Raw genomic sequence first — 16,151 nt, forward strand, 5'->3', positions numbered from 1 at the left:
TTTAAAAAATGTTCTCAGATAAGGATAAAAAATAAAATTAAAATTTAAAAAATTAAAATTAAATACAAGATATTGCCTCTAATTAAAATCTCTATTTTTTAAAGTTATCAGTCATTTTTAAAAGATTTTATTTATTTATTTTTAGAGAGGGAAAGGAGGAAGATAGAGAGAGAGAGAGAGAGAAAGAGATAGAGAGAGAGAGAAACATCAATGTGCGGTTGCTGGGGGTTATGGCCTGCAACCCAGGCATGTACCCTGGCTGGGAATCAAACCTGCGATACTTTGGTTCGCAGCCCACACTCAATCCACTGAGCTATGCCAGCCAGGGCTTCTTTATTGTTTTTATCTACGTTTTCAATATTTCTTATTTCTTATCTTGAAACTAACTCTTACTTTATTGCCATGTTTAAGAGATGGCAATCTCTCCACTCAGTCTTCTATAAAGGAATCTTCCAAAATATGAAACCTGATTTTATCATTTTTGATACTTTAAAAAAAACTTCCAAAAACCCTTTTGAAAAATCAAAACCAAAATGTCTAGCCTGATACTCAGCCACTTCACAATCTAGCTGTTGCCCTATCTCTGGACAGTCTCCACCTCCCCACCACTACCACAAACTACATCCTTCATTCTATTAGTCTAAACTGTCACCTTTCATTGGAAAGGTTCTGTCTTTCCCAACTCCATTAGCATTACAGAAAAAAAGACCAGGATGAGGTGGGCAAGGCACTCACTTCAGCACAAAGTTTAAAGGGGCACCAAGAAACTTAAAAATTAAGACAAATATTTTAACATTTTTAAAAATCTAAATTAATGCCAAAAATTCATGATAAATATAATATCAATTTTTAAAGACAATGTCAGTTATTCTTGCCTGAATTTCATTCTGCTTAGTTATAATTCTTAGTTAAGAATTTCATTCTTACTTATAGTCAAAGACTAACTTAAATAGTAATCTCTCTGAAGGAATTCTCCTGCCTTCTCAGAGAGTACACTTTTCTCTACCTCTAACTCAACCACCATTTAACTTTGCTGCAATTGGTCTCATACTTATCTCTGCACTTGTATACCTTTTTTGGTGAACTGTGAGAACTTTTAAACCATCTCTATATTCTAGTGACTAATACATGTTAAGAGTTCCACAAATATTTGCTGTATGAATAGACAGGTTACAGCAAGTAGAGAATGAGATGCAAAATTTGGAATCAGAAATAGAAATTTCAGTTCCACCTCCACAACTCATATATTTATCAATTTAATGATGCTGAGTATATCTCCGAGTATGACCTTACTTCCATTGGACTGATCACCTATCAATTTTTTGAAAGAGAATGCATATAAAGAGAATTGACATTTATTTATTCATTTGAAGTGAAGAAGGTGAAGATAGAAAAGGGGGAACTTGGTTTACCCAGCTGAAAAATCTGCATGCTTGGCCCTGGTATATTCTAAGGTTGTTGGTTTGAGGTTAAGGTTAAGGCTGAGTCAGAGTACATACAAGGATCAACCAATTAATGCATAAATAAGTGAAAGGACAAATCAGTTCTCCTCTCTCTCTCTCTCCCTCTCTCTCTCTCTCTCCCTCTCTTTCTCTCTCTCTCAATCTGTAAGTTAAAAAAAACTAAAGAACTACATGTTTAAAAACAGGCAGGAAAAGCACCAAGTACACTGTTTGGGGGACCGCATGTGGTTCGGCATGTCTTCATGTAAACAGCGACTGAACATCAGAGGGCAAGACAGGAAACTAAGTGGGCAGAGCCCAGACCCTGGGTGAGGCCTTTATCCAATATTCCTTCCAGGAATATATGGCATAACTGAGTTAACACTGAATTAACAAGAATGAGTTTCTGCCAAAATTGGTCATTTGGTTTCTGCCAAATGGAGTTCATAAGCTGAGTCTTTCTGTGGAGAGAAAAATTAAACCATAGTACATTCAAGTTTGTGAACTATTGTCTATTTCAAATGCACCATTGGATTGGATTTTAAGAGGAATGTATAGTATGTATAGAAAGAAATTCTTCAGGTATTGCGGAAATAGAATATATAAGATTTTTCAACATACTGATAGGCAGAAGGGAGGTTATTGGTAGTGAGGTATTTAGAAGCATAAGTCATAAGAAAGTAGAACGCATAAATAGAAATAGCAGCATTTTTTCATTTTTCTAATATAACATGGGCACCAAATTATCCAGCCTTAATGCTCCAGTGTCTTTTCTCAAAACACCAGTTCTACAGCTTTGTCCAAACACTTATTAGATTTCAAATGTTGTCTTACTTGTCTTCCTGTGCATAGCAAGTAACAAAAAAGAAAAAGAGGGAGGGAGGTATGGGGGAGGGAAGGAGGAAGGAGAAGGGAGAAGGGGAGGGGAAAAGCCACTATACTACACAGTACACACTATCTTCAGTATATCAAAGAAGGCAAATGACTGTAATAAAAAACATTTTGAAACAAAAAGGCAAATGTACAAAAAATAGAAAATAGGTTATCACTAATGCAGCAGTTTGCATTTAGAAAGAAACATATTAGTACCACCTGTCTCTCAATGCACATGTTGACTTTAGAGCAGGAAGGTGCATCAGTCAGGTTCCTGACAGAACACAGATGGCATAATCAGGAGTACTTGAAGAAATGTTAGTGAAGAGCCTAATTACAAAGGTATGGGTGGACTAAGAGAAGCCAAAAAGCATTGATTAGGTACCCGAGGACTAGCAACTTTGGGAAGATATCACCAGCTCTGGATCTAAAGAGGCAAGAACTTACCAACCTCAGAGAAGCTTAGCTGTAGTCCTAGTAAAGGGCTGCCCACCAAAGCACAGTTTTTAGGAATGTTCACTGCCAATTGTCAAATCTACAGAGCAGGAACCAAACTCTCTCACTTCCTAGTCTCTAACATCCTGTAGGCGTGTATCATTAACTGAACTCACATGGAATATCAGGAGGCAATAGAGCTCATTGCCTTCTAGTTGATCTAGTTGACATTGATCATAGAGGCCAGCCTGATCCACAGTGCAGGGGAAAAGCGTAGAGAATATTGAAGGAGGAGCAAATGGAGAATACCCAATTCTCTGATAGCAGAAACCCTTTGCCACACCTCTCTGTACATGCATCCCATCACTACTACCTATCACCTCCACCAAGCATTAGATATAATGCTTTGCTCCTAGTTGGGTTTTGATAAACAATGAATAAAAAATAATAGCACATCCCCTGGCTGGCATAGCTCAGTGGATTGAGCGCGGGCTGTGAACCAAAGTGTCGCAGGTTCGATTCCCAGTCAGGCCACATACCTGGGTTGCAGGCCACGGCCCCCAGCAACCGCACATTGATGTTTCTCTCTCTCTCTCTTTCTCCCTCCCTTCCTTTCTAAAAGTAAATAAATAAAATCTTTAAAAAAATAATAGCACATCCATTCTTAGCAAAGATTAGAATAAGCAGTGAGAAAAGATCAGAAGACAGGAGAGAAACAAAACACATCTAAACTCAGCCTCCTTGGGTGCTTTCCTTTATTATTACAACCCTCTAAAAAAATCTAGGAGAAGAAAAGGTAACAGATTGAAGTGAGAGAAGATATATTTTTCTTTTTTAAGATTTTATTTATTTATTTTTAGAGAGGGGAAAGGAGGAAGAAAGAGAGAGAGAGAAACATCAGTGTGTGGTTGCCTCTCACATGGCCCCCACTGGGGACCTGGCCTGCAATCCAGGCATGTGCCCTGATTGGGAATTGAACCTGCAATGCTTTGATTCACAGCCCGTGCTCAATCCACTGAGCTACGCCAGCTAGGGCAAGATATTTTTCAATAAAGTCACCAATAAAAGGGTGGGTCCTTAGGACTCCTCTGGGACTGTCCTCTTCCTCTAATCTTCCACACAGGGAAAAAACATTATTATGAGATAATCTTCAAATTTTATTCATGTTTATATCATCCCTACATTTTGTTTAATCAAGCTCCACTTGGAATATCCTCTCCATTTCTCTCCATTAATCTTCATTGAATAACTTCTTCAGGCCAGGAAATTTTCCCCTTATTTTCCTCCTCCTCTATATTTTTACATACTACCATTTATCTGGTTTTTGCTTTGTAATTGTCTTTGTGTTGTTTAGGTATGTATACCCTGAAATAGTACTCTGAAAGATAAAAAGGAAGAAATCGAACATAATCTCAAGATATACTACATGACAAATGTTTTATATGTGTCATCTCTTTATTCTTCACAAATATCCAACAATACAGATATAATTAATATCTGATCATAATTGAAGAAACTGAGGGCAGGCAATTTTCTCAAAGCTATGAAGTAAACCAAGGTTTCATGTACCATATTCTAGGCCAAAAACAAAAAGGCACAAATTGCCACCCTCTATTTCCTGTTCCCCAGCACTCATTACTTGTGGTAGATTAACTGCCCCAAATCTTCATCACTTCGACCCTCATACCCATAGCCTTTGCCATGTAATTTCACAGTTTCTTTTCTTGAAAAGGAAGAATACACTCCACCCTTCACCTGGGGTCAACCCTTTGATTTCACTAGCGGAATATTAGCAACAATATAACCAACAGCTTGGTAAAAGCATACACAATTGAGCTTGCCCTCTTGTTCCTGTGACATTATCATAAGAACATAATCAAGGTGGCACACTGGTGCCCGGAGAATAATGACAAATACAGACAGCAAAGTCAAATAAAAGACCCACTTACATCAGCTGACCCCCAGACATGAGGGCTGAGCCCAGTCTCAACAGAGCCCAGGCCAGTCCAGGTGAGAGCAGCCAATTTTCAGTTGACTTGCAGATCTGCTGAATAAATGATTACTATTTTTTCTAAAGGAACAACAAAAACTCTGATTGCAAAGTGCTTGCACTATGCCCATTATTCTTAGGCCTGACACTAACTTGACCCTATGGTCTCAGCAATGTCGATCTCTTTGAACCTAATTACCCATTTATTCTTGGAAATAAACTTTTCTTTTTAATTTTTTTCAATTACAGCTTACATTCTATAATATTTTGTATTCATTTCAGATGTACACATAGTGGTTAGACAATTATATAATTTAAAAGGTGATCCCCCTGATAATTCTAATACTCACATGGCACCATATATAGTTATTACAATAAGATTGACTATATATTTCCTATGATGTACTTTATATCCTGTGACTATTCTGTAAATACCAATCTGTACTTCTCAACCCCTTCACCTTTTTGACCCAAATCCCCTCCCCTCTGGCAACCATGAGTCTGTTCTCTGTATCTTTGAGTCTGTTCCTGTTTTGTTTGTTTATATTGTTCTTCAGATTCCACATATAAGTGAAATCATATGGTATTTGTCTATCTCTGTCTGACTTCCTTCACTTAGCATAATACCCTCCAGGTCTATCCATGCTGTCAGATTTTTGGTCAAGTAATAGTCAAGTAATATTCCATTGCATACATTTATCACTGCCTTATTTATCCACTCATCTATCAATGGGCACTTGGTTTGCTCTAATAACCTTGCTAATGTAAATAACACTTCAGTGAACAGAGGGATGAATATATTCTTTCAAATTAGTGTTTTGAGCTTCTTCTGATATATACCCAGAAGTAGAATCATTGGGTCATAAGGCAGTTCTATTTTTAATTTTTAAGAGCCTCCATACTCTTTTCCACAGTGTGGAAAAGAATGCACCATTCTGCATTCCCATTAACAGTGAACGAGGGTTCCCTTTTCTTCACATCTTCCACTCATATGTTGATTTATTGATAGTCATTCTCACAGTTGTGAGGTGGTATTTCACTGTGGTTTTTATTTACATTTCTCTACTGATTAGTGATGAACATCTTTTCATATGTCTATTGGCCATCTCTATGTTTTCTTTTTTAATATATTTTATTGATTATGCTATTACGGTTGTCCCTTTTTTCTCTGTTCATTCCTCTCTGCCCTGTATCACCCCTCCCACCATCCTTTCCCACTTTAGTTCATGTCCATGAGTCATACATATAAGTTCTTTGGCTTCTCCACTTTCCATACTATTCTTAACCTCCCCCTATTTTATACCAACCATTTATGCTTCTTACTCCCTGTACCTTTTCCCCTTTCCCACCCCCCCTGCTTCCCTGCTGATAACCCTCCATGTGATCTCTATTTCTTTGACTCTGTTCCTGTTCTAGTTGTTTGCTTAGTTCATTTTGTTTTTGTTTTGTTTTGTTTTTAGGTTCGGTTGTTGATCATTGTGAGTTTTTGTCATTTTACTGTTAGTATTTTTTATCTTCTTCTTAGATAAGTTCCCTTAACATTTCATGTAATAATGGCTTGGTGATGATGAACTCCTTTAACTTGACCTTATCTGGAAAGCACTTTTGTCTGCCCTTCTATTCTAAATGATAGCTTTGCTGGATAGAGGAATCTTGAATGTAGATCCTTGCCTTTCATGACTTCAAATACTTCTTTCCAGCCCCTTCTTTCCTTCAAGATTTCTTTTGAGAAATCAGCTGATAGTCTTATGGGAACTCCTCTGTAAATAATTGTCTCCTTTTCTCTCACTGCTTTTAATATTATCTCCTTCTCTTAAATCTTGGGTAATGTAATTATGATGTGCCATTGTGTGTGCTTCCTTGTTTCTACAAGAAACAAGACAAATTCTTATTTCTTCATTATGTCCTGGTTGAATGTTTATTTCTTCCGTCTGCTCCAAACCATTGATTTGAGTCTCAGTTTCTTTCCTATCACTGGTTCCCTGTGCATTTTCCTTTATTTGACTTTGCATAGCCTTCATTTTTTTCCTCTATTTTCTGACCATACTCAACCATTTCTGTGAGCGTCCTGATTACCAGTTGATCTCTGAATCTGATAGGTTTGATCTCTGCATTGATAGATTGGCTATCTCTTCATTTCTTAGTTGTATTTTTTTCTGGAGCTTTGATCTGTTCTTTCATTTGAGCCATATTTGTTCTTTGTCTTGGCATGCCTGTTACATAGTAAGGGGTGGAGCCTTAGGTATTTGCCAGGGTCGGGCAACCCATGTCACTGCATTGTGATGCTGTATGTTGGGGAGGGATCTGAGCAGGAACAGTGCCAGTTGCTCAGTTCTCGGCAGCTTTCAGTCACTTCCTCTGCTACCCACAAGCAAATTGCACCCTTCTGGTGCTGATTTTGCGGGTGGGTGGGTTTGTGTATGTTCTAGAACCCTGTGGGTCTCTCCAACAAATTCTCCTGTGAGACTGGGACTTTCTCCCACTTCCACAACCCCCACAGGTTTTTCAGTCAGAGATCTTGAGGCTTTATTTCTCCACACTGGAACCCTGAGTTGCAAGGTCTGTCTTGCTCTCCAGTTGTTCCTTCCAGTTTATCTGCACACAAATGTGGGAACATCTAGTCCTCCAGCCACCGCCCTGCTGCGAGTCCTCTCCACCCCAGCTGCCTGTCTCTGAAACTCCTACAGGTCTGGATGAATGTTTCTTCTTTAGCTCCTTGGTTGTCAGACTTCCATACAATTTGATTTTCTGGCAGTTCTGGTTATTTTTTGTTTTTAAATGTGTTATCCTTCTTTTGGTTGTGCAAGGAGACAAAGTGTCTACCTACGTCTCCATCTTGGCCTGAAGTCCTCTACATATTCTTTAGAGAAATGTCTATTCAGGTCTTTTACACATTTTTTAATCGAATTGTTTGGTTTTTGTTGGTGTTGAGTTGTATGAGTTCTTTATAAACTTTGGATATTAAACTCTTATCAAATGTATCACTGGTGAGTATGTTCTCCCATTCAGTAGGTTGTCTTTTCATTTTGTTGATGATTTCCTTTGCTGTGAAAAAAAACATTAATTTGATGTAATCCCATCTTTATTTTGTTATTGTTGTTTTTTCTCTTATCCAAAGACATATATTAGAAAACAATATTTCTAAGAAAAATGTCCAAAATTTCACTGCCTATGTTTCTTCTAGGAGTTTTATGGTTTTGAGTCTTACATTTAAGTCTTTAATTCATTTTGAGTTTACACTTATATATGGTGTAAGAAAGTGGTCTACTTTTATTTACTTTTTGCATCTATCTGCCCAATTTTCCCAACACAGTCTATTAAATAGAATGTGTTTTCCCCATTGTAAATTCTTGCCTCCTTTGCCAAATATTAATTGACCATATAGGCATGAATTTATTTTTGGGTTCTCTATTCTGTTCCATTGATCTATATGTGTGTATGTGGTTGTGTTTGTGTTTTTCAAGTACCATGCTGGTTTAATTACCATGGCCTTGTAGTATTTATTGATATCAGGTAGTGTGATTCCTCCAACTTTGTTCTTTCTCTTAATTGCTGTGGCTGTTTGGGGACTTTTGAAGTTCCATGTGAAGTTTTGGATTATTTGTTCTAGTTCTGTGAAATACACCTTCAGCATGTTGGTAGGAATTGCTTTGAATCTAGATTGCTTTGATTGTATGGACATTTTAATGAAGTTGATCCTTCCTGTTCATGAGCCTAGGATATGTTTCCATTTATTTGTATCTCCTTCAATTTCTTGTAATTTTCTGAATATAGGTACTTTATTCTTTGGTTAAATTTATTCTTACATATGTTTAATGCAGTTGTAAATAGGATTATTTTCTTAGTTTCCCTTTCTGTTATATCACTATTGGTTTATGAAAATGCAACTGATTTCTGGATATTTATTTTGTGTCCTGTCACTTTACTAAATTTATTTATGAGTTCCAGTAGTTTTTTGTTTGTTTGTTTGTTTGTTTGGTGGAATGCTTAGGGTTCTCTACATATAGTATCATGTCATCTGCAGATAATGATGGTTTTACTTCCTTTTTGTCAACTTGGATGATTTTTATTTCTTCTTCTTGTCTTATAGCTGTGGCTAGGACTTGCAGTGCTATGTTAAATAAGAGTGGTAAAAGCAGACAACCCTGTCCTGTTTCTAAACTTAAGGGAAATGCTTTTAGTTTTTCCCTATCAAGTACGATGTTGTGGGTTTGTCATATATGGCATTTATTACATTGAGGTATGATGCCTCTATTCTCACTTTGCCGAGAGCTTTACCACAAATAGGTGCTAGGTCTTATCAAATGCTTTTTCTGCATCTATTGATATGCTCATGGGTTTTTAGCCTTCATTTTATGTGGTGTATCACATTAGTTGATTTGCAAATATTGTATCAACCTTCCATCCCAGGAATAAATCTCACTTGTTTGTGGTGTATGATCTTTTTAATGTATTGCTGGATTCAGTTTGCTAATATTTTGTTGAGGATTGTTGCTGCTATGTTCATCAGGGATGTTGGCCTATAATTTTTTTCATTGTAGTTTTTTATCTAGTTTAAGAATTAGAATAACACTGGCCTTGTAAAGTATGCTAGGAAGTATTCCCTTCTCTTTAATTGTTTAAATTAGTTTGAGAAGGGTAGGTATTAGTTTTTCTTGGGTGTTAGATAAAATTCACCTGTGAAACCATTCAGTCCAGAACTTTAGTTTGTTGAAAGTTTTTTGATTACTGTTTCAATTTTATTTATTATAGTTAGTCTTCTAAGATTTTCTGTTTCCTCTTAATTAGTTTTAGAAGATTGTATGTTTCTGGGAATTTATCCATTTCTCCCAGATTGTCCAACTTGTTGGCATACAGTTGTTCATAATATTTCCTTACAATCCTTTGTATTTCTGTGGTGTCAGTTGTTACTCCTCTTCTTTCATTTCTGATTTTATTTATTTGGGTCTTCTCTCTTTTTTTTCTTCATGAGTCTGGTTAAAGGTTTATCTTTTCTAAGAACCAGTGCTTGGTTTCCTTAACCTTTTCTATTGTTTTTTTGACAGTTTATAGTTTTTAATGAACTCATAAACAAAGAAACTCACATTTCAAGATACAAAAATTCCACATAAAATACCTACATACATGTTCAGTTTTAAGATGTTAACTAAATCTGTGTGACAAATATGCCTTTTTAACATCAAGAATATTATAGAGTAATTGCAGTCTTAAGGATAATCTAGTAGTCACTATGTTTTGCTTAAGTCTTCACTTTTAGATGCTGTTATTTCTAGCACAAGAAAGCAGGCAGTCTTTGATATGCTTAAATCTTTGTTTGCTACCATAACAGTTGACTTGTAAACAAGAAGTCAACCATTTTAAGAATGTTTTAAGTGAACAACTTGCAAACCACTGGGATGGATAAACCCTAAGAATAAACATTTGTGAGCATTTACAACCATCACAACTGCAGCTGAAAATTGTTCATGTCATTCTGCTGAAATGAAATCTCAAAGCAGTATAATTCAAAGTAAAAGATTTTAACAAATAAAAAAGTGGCCTATGCACAATTTCTTTACAAATTTGTGAATGTCAACCATTCAGTTAATGTTTCCACTTGAAAAAAATACAATAGAAAACTGGACACCATGTTTCACTACCTCAGTTACTAGTCAGTTATAGCAACTACAACTTGGGGCCCAGCATCACATGTACACTGGTTAGAATACATATGAACTAAAATTTCTGGATTTGGGGAGAAACAAATACCACTCCAGTCATCTGCACTGCTTTTTCTGCTTCTATTTCTGCTTAGAAACCTTTCCTGTTAACTCTTGGTTTTGTCAGTTTGCTCACCTGGGGGGCTTGGGCCTGCTGGCCCTGACCTTGAAGAGGCTGACTGCTGGGCTGCTTTCTGCTTTAATATGGTCCAATCAGATGTGCAGTCACATTGGTGTCTCCTGCCACAACAAGGACTGGGGGCTACAACAAAGAAACAAAATATGGGAAGATTAGTTAAAAGAAAATGTGTGCTTCAGCTGATGTCTTATGTAAGAGGTTTCTTAAAGAATTTTCCATGTACTTAAACTTTTGTCATGGACTGCACATTGAGGAACTTCCGGAAGTTCTGGATTACATGTATCTGTGGCTGTGATCTTATCTTTATTATTTCCTTTCTTCTACTCACTTTGGGCTTGCTTTGTTGTTCTTTTTCTAGTTCATTTAAATGTAAGGTTAGATTGTTTATTTGGGATTTCTCTTGTTTATTGAGGTAGGCCTGTAATACTATGGATTTCTCTCTCAAGACTGCCTTATTGCATCCCATCAATTTTGTGTTGTGGTTTTCCCATTTCCATTAGTCTTGAGGTATCTTTTGATTTCTTTGTTGATCTCACTGTTAACCCAGTCACTGTTTAGTAAGATGTTTTAGCCTCCATATGTTTGTGTGTTTTTCAGTTTTTTTCTTATAATTCATTTCTATTTCATACCATTGTGGTCAGAGAGCATGCTTGATACAATTTCAATTTTTTAAAAATTTCTTAGCATTTGCTTTGCATCCTAACATGTGGTCTATCCAAGAAAATGTTCCATGTGCACTTAAAAAGAATATATATTCTGCTGCCTGGGGATGAAATGCTTAGAAGATATCAATTAAATCAACCTGATTTAATGAGTCATTTAAGGCCACTACTTCTTTGTTGACTTTCTGTCTGAGACATCTATCCATTGATGTTAATGGGGTGTTAAAATCCCCCACTAGGACTATATTACTGTTAATCTTTCCCTTTATGTCTATCAAGATTTGCTTTATATATTTAGATGTTTTTATGCTGAATATATTAATCTTTACAAGGGTTATATTCTCTTATTGGATTGACCACTTTATCATTATTTAGTGTTCTTCTTTGTCTCTTATGATAGCCTTTGTTTTAAAGTCTATATTTTTTGCCATAAATATTGATACCCCAGCTTTATTTTTATTTCTATTTGTATGAAATACCTTTAGTGTGTATGTATCTTTCATGCTGAGTGGGTCTCTTGTAGACAGTACACATATGGGTTTGGTATTTTTATCCATTCAGCTATCCTATGTCTTTTTTAATTATATTTTATTGATTATGCTATTACAATTGTCCCAATTTTTCCCACTTCACCCCCCTCTACCCAGTACCTGCTACTCTCTCAGGCAATCTCCACAACATTGCTCATACCCATGGGTCAGGCATATAAATTCTTTGGCTACCCCATATCCTAGACTGTACTTTACATCCTCATGGTTATTCCATAACTACATATTTGTACTTCTTAATCCCCTCACCTCTTCGCCCATCCCCCAGACCCCCTTCCCATCTGGCAAACATCAAAACACTCTCTGTATCCATGATTCTGTCTCTGTTCTTCTTGTTTGCTTAGTTTGTTTTTTAGATTCAATTGTTGATAGCTATGTAATTATTGCCATTTTATTGACCATAGTTTTGATTTTCTTTTTCTTAAATAAGGGCTTTAATATTTCATATAATAATGGTTTGGTGATGATAAACTCCTTTAGTTTGTTCTTGTCTGGGAAGCTCTTTATCTGCTCTTTGATTCTAAATGAAAGTTTTGCTGCATAGAGCAATCTTGGCTATGGATACCTGCTTTTAATGACTCTGAATATTCCTTGCCAATTCCTTCTAGCCTGCAAAGTTTCTTTTGAGAAATCAGCTGACAGTCTTATGGGAACTCCCTTGTAGGAAACTAACTGCTTTTTGCTTGCTGCTTTTAAGATTTTCTCTTTATCTTTAGCTTTTGGTATTTTAATTTTGACATGTCTTGGAGTAGACCTCTTTGCATCTATCTTGTTTGGGGCTCTTTGTATTCTGGACTTGCATGTCTATTTCCTTCACCAAGTTAGGGCAGTTTTCTTTCATTATTTTTTCAAATAGATTTCCAATTTCTTGCTTTCTCTTCTCCTTCTGGTACTCCTATGATGTGAATATTGGAACACTTGAAGTTGCCCCAGAGGCTGCTTTCACTATCCTCATTTTGGGAGTGGAGGGGCACTTTTTTCTTCTTTTTGTTCTGATTGGTTGTTTTTTTACTTCCTTATATTCTAAATCATTGATTGATTCTCAGCTTCATCCACTCTACTGTTGTTTCCCTGTAAATTGTTCTTTATTTCAACTAGTGTATCCTTCATTTCTGACTGGATCTTTTTTATGCTGTTGAGGTCCTCACTAAGTTCCTTGGGCATCCTTATAACCCCTGTTTAGAACTCTACATCTGAGAGCTTGCTTACCTCCATTTTGTTTAGCTCTTTTTCTGGAGTTTTGATGTGTTCTTTCCTGAGGGCCATGTTTCTTTGTCTCCTTGTTTTGGCAGCCTCCCTGTATTTACTCTTATGTATTAGGTAGAGCTGCTATGACTCCCTGTTTTGGTAGTGTCACCTAAAGTAGAAGGTGTCCTGTAGGATCAAGGAGCACAGCCTTCTCCTATCACCCAAGCTAAGTACTCAAGGTGCACCCTTTGTATAGGCAGAATGCACCCTCTTCTTATAGTTGAGCATTGATTGCTGTTGGCAGGATCATGGGAGGGATTTACCCAGGCCAGTCAACTACAAGGACTGGCTATGACCATGGACCAACCAACTCTGCCTTCCAAGGAGAATCAGCTGTGCAGCAGCAGGCTGGTGCTGCTCTGACATGGTCTGTAGCTGTCCACTGAGCATGCAGGCTCTGGGTTTTCCCAGATGGTTCAGGCCAAGGTAAGCCCCCTCCTTTGTTCTTCCCAGAATCATGCTGTATTAGCTATAAAGCAATCTGACAAGGCTGCTACTTGCACTGGACTTGGAGATTCCCAACTGAAGCCAAGCTGTGAATCTAGGCTGGCTGCAGCTAGTGATGGGCCTGGACCACTTAGCAAGTCGTACAGGGGCTGGAGACTTACTAAGCCCAGCTGTTGCTTGTTTGATAGGATTTAGGAAGTTGTGAAACATGAGCCAAGACTTGCCAATCATATGGGAAAGTCATGGTTAATAGTTCAGGAGGGCCCATGAATTAGGTGGAACAGTCTAAGGGGATTATCAGGGTGGGGCAAACATTGTTAGCCAGGTTGATTGAATCTCAGATATGGCACCTCTCTGACAGTCCTGTGGGTATGTGGATGGAGGGCTCAGCAAAAGGACAGTGGCCTCTGCCTTCCTTTCTGTCTGGGAGAAAGCTGTTCCAAGCTCCTGCCTTGATGCCACGCACTTCAGTTCCTCCCTATATGCTACTGGTGCCTTTCAAGTTGCTGCCCTGGTACTAGAGCTCAGAGGGAGTGAATCTGAGTAAGCCTGTGTATGAATTATTTAAGGAGAACTGCTTGGGACTCCAGAAGCTCCTTCTACCCACTCAATCCCCACTAGTTTTTGCAGCCCGAAGTTATGGGGACTTATATTCCTGACACTGGAACTGTGGGCTAGTGGGCCTGATGTGAAGCAGGAACACTTTACTCCCAAGATATCCCTCCTGAATTTTTATCTACTACATGTGCATATGGGACTAGCCAGTTCCATGTCTCCATCCCTCCTACAAGCCTGGATGGATGTGGTTTCTTTAATTCTGTAGTTGTCAGGCTTCCATTCAATTCAATTTCTGATTGTTCTGATTGATGGTTGTTCTATATTTTATTTGTAATTTGGATGTAGTTGTGTGAGGTGGCAGGCTGTGTTTACCTATGCCACTGTCTTCACTCAATGTCTTTTGATTGGAACCTTAAAGCCAAATACATATAAAGCAAGTATTGATAGGTATGTATTTATTGCCATTTTACTCTTTATAACTATGTTTCTCTTTTTCTTCTTCTTAAAAAATAGTGTTTAGCATTTTTTTTGTAGTACTGGTTTGATGGTAATGAGTTCCTTTAGGTTTGTTTGTTTGTTTGTTTGTTTGTTTGTTTTTGTCTGAAAAGCTCTTTATTTTCCTTCAATTTTAAATGATAGCCTTGCTGAGTAAGTGGTATTGGTTTTGGGTCCTTGCTTTTCATTACTTTGAATATTTAATGACAATCCTTTCTGGCCTGAAAATTTCTGTTGGAAATCAGCTGACAATCTTATGAGAGCTTCCTTGTAGGTCTTTCTCTTGCTACTTTTAAGATTCTCTTTTTGTCTTTAAACTTTTACATTTGAATTATGACGTGTCTTGGTGTAGGCCTCTTTGAGTTCACCTTGTTTGGGACTCTTCGCACTTTCTCAACTTGTATGTCTTTTTCCTTTACCAGGCTAGAAAATTTTCAGTCATTATTTCTCCAAATAGGCTCTCAGTCCCTTGCTCTCTCTCTTCTCCTTCTGGTTTCCCTATCATATGGAAACTTTTATACTTCATGTTGTCCCAGAGGTCCCTTAAACTAACCTCACTTTTTATTTATTTTTTTCTTTTTTGCTGCTCTAATTGGGTGTTTTCTACTACCTTGTCTTCCAACTCACTGATTTAATCCTCTGTTTCATCCAACCTACTATTTATTTTTTCTATTTTATTTTTAATTTCAGATATTATATTCTTCAATTCTAATGGATTCTTTTTTGTTGTTTATATGTCCTTTTTCATGTTGTTGAAGTTCATTCTAAGTTCCTTAAGCATCCTTATAACCATTGTTTTCAACTCTATATCTTGTAGATTGCTTGCCTCCATTTCATTAAGCTATTTTCTGGAGATTTCTCCTATTCTTTCATTTGTGGCATGTTTCTTTGTCTCCTATTTTGGCTGCCTCCCTGTGTTTGTTTCTACATATTAGGTAGATCTACTATGTCTCCCAGTCGTGGCAGTGTGGCCTTATGTAGTAAGTGTCCTTTGGGACAGAGTGGCACATTCTCCTCGACTACCTGATCTGGGTGCTCCAGGAATGTCCCTTTTGTGTGTTATGTGAGCCTTCCTGCTGTAGTTGAGTCTCAACTGCTATTGGCCTATCCATGCATCATGTCAACACTTCACGTGGCTGACTGTAAAGACTGACCCCGACCATGGTGTAGAGAGCTGCTGTGCAGGTGCTCACCACATGAAACAGAATTCTCTTCAGCAGGGCCTGGTGCCTACCTAGACCTCCCCTTGGATGTGCTGCTTAAAGAGCTAACTGGATCCTGTTCTGTTGTTGTCTAACATCAGACCTGATGCTACTGGGTGCATTGGTTTGGGGCCCTCTTAGGAGGGACTATGGTGCAGATCAATGTCAGATACTGCTTGTGTCTGGCCCTGGGCAACCTGTTTGGAGCTACAAGGCAACCCACAATTTGTGGCTGCCTCTGTTGGGCCTGGATGTCAGTGGAAAGGGTTCTGTAGTCACCAAGGCCAGCTTTCACCAGCACTGGGCCCAGAGAAGTTCAGCAAAAGTTGCAAGGTACCCCAAGATCCACCTCCATCTGTCACCTCTTGCCAGCTTCCTGTTAGGCTCAGTCACTGAAAGACTTCTGGCAGTAT

The sequence above is a fragment of the Phyllostomus discolor genome, chromosome 2, assembly GCF_004126475.2.
Source record: "Phyllostomus discolor isolate MPI-MPIP mPhyDis1 chromosome 2, mPhyDis1.pri.v3, whole genome shotgun sequence".
Lineage (NCBI taxonomy): Eukaryota > Metazoa > Chordata > Mammalia > Chiroptera > Phyllostomidae > Phyllostomus > Phyllostomus discolor.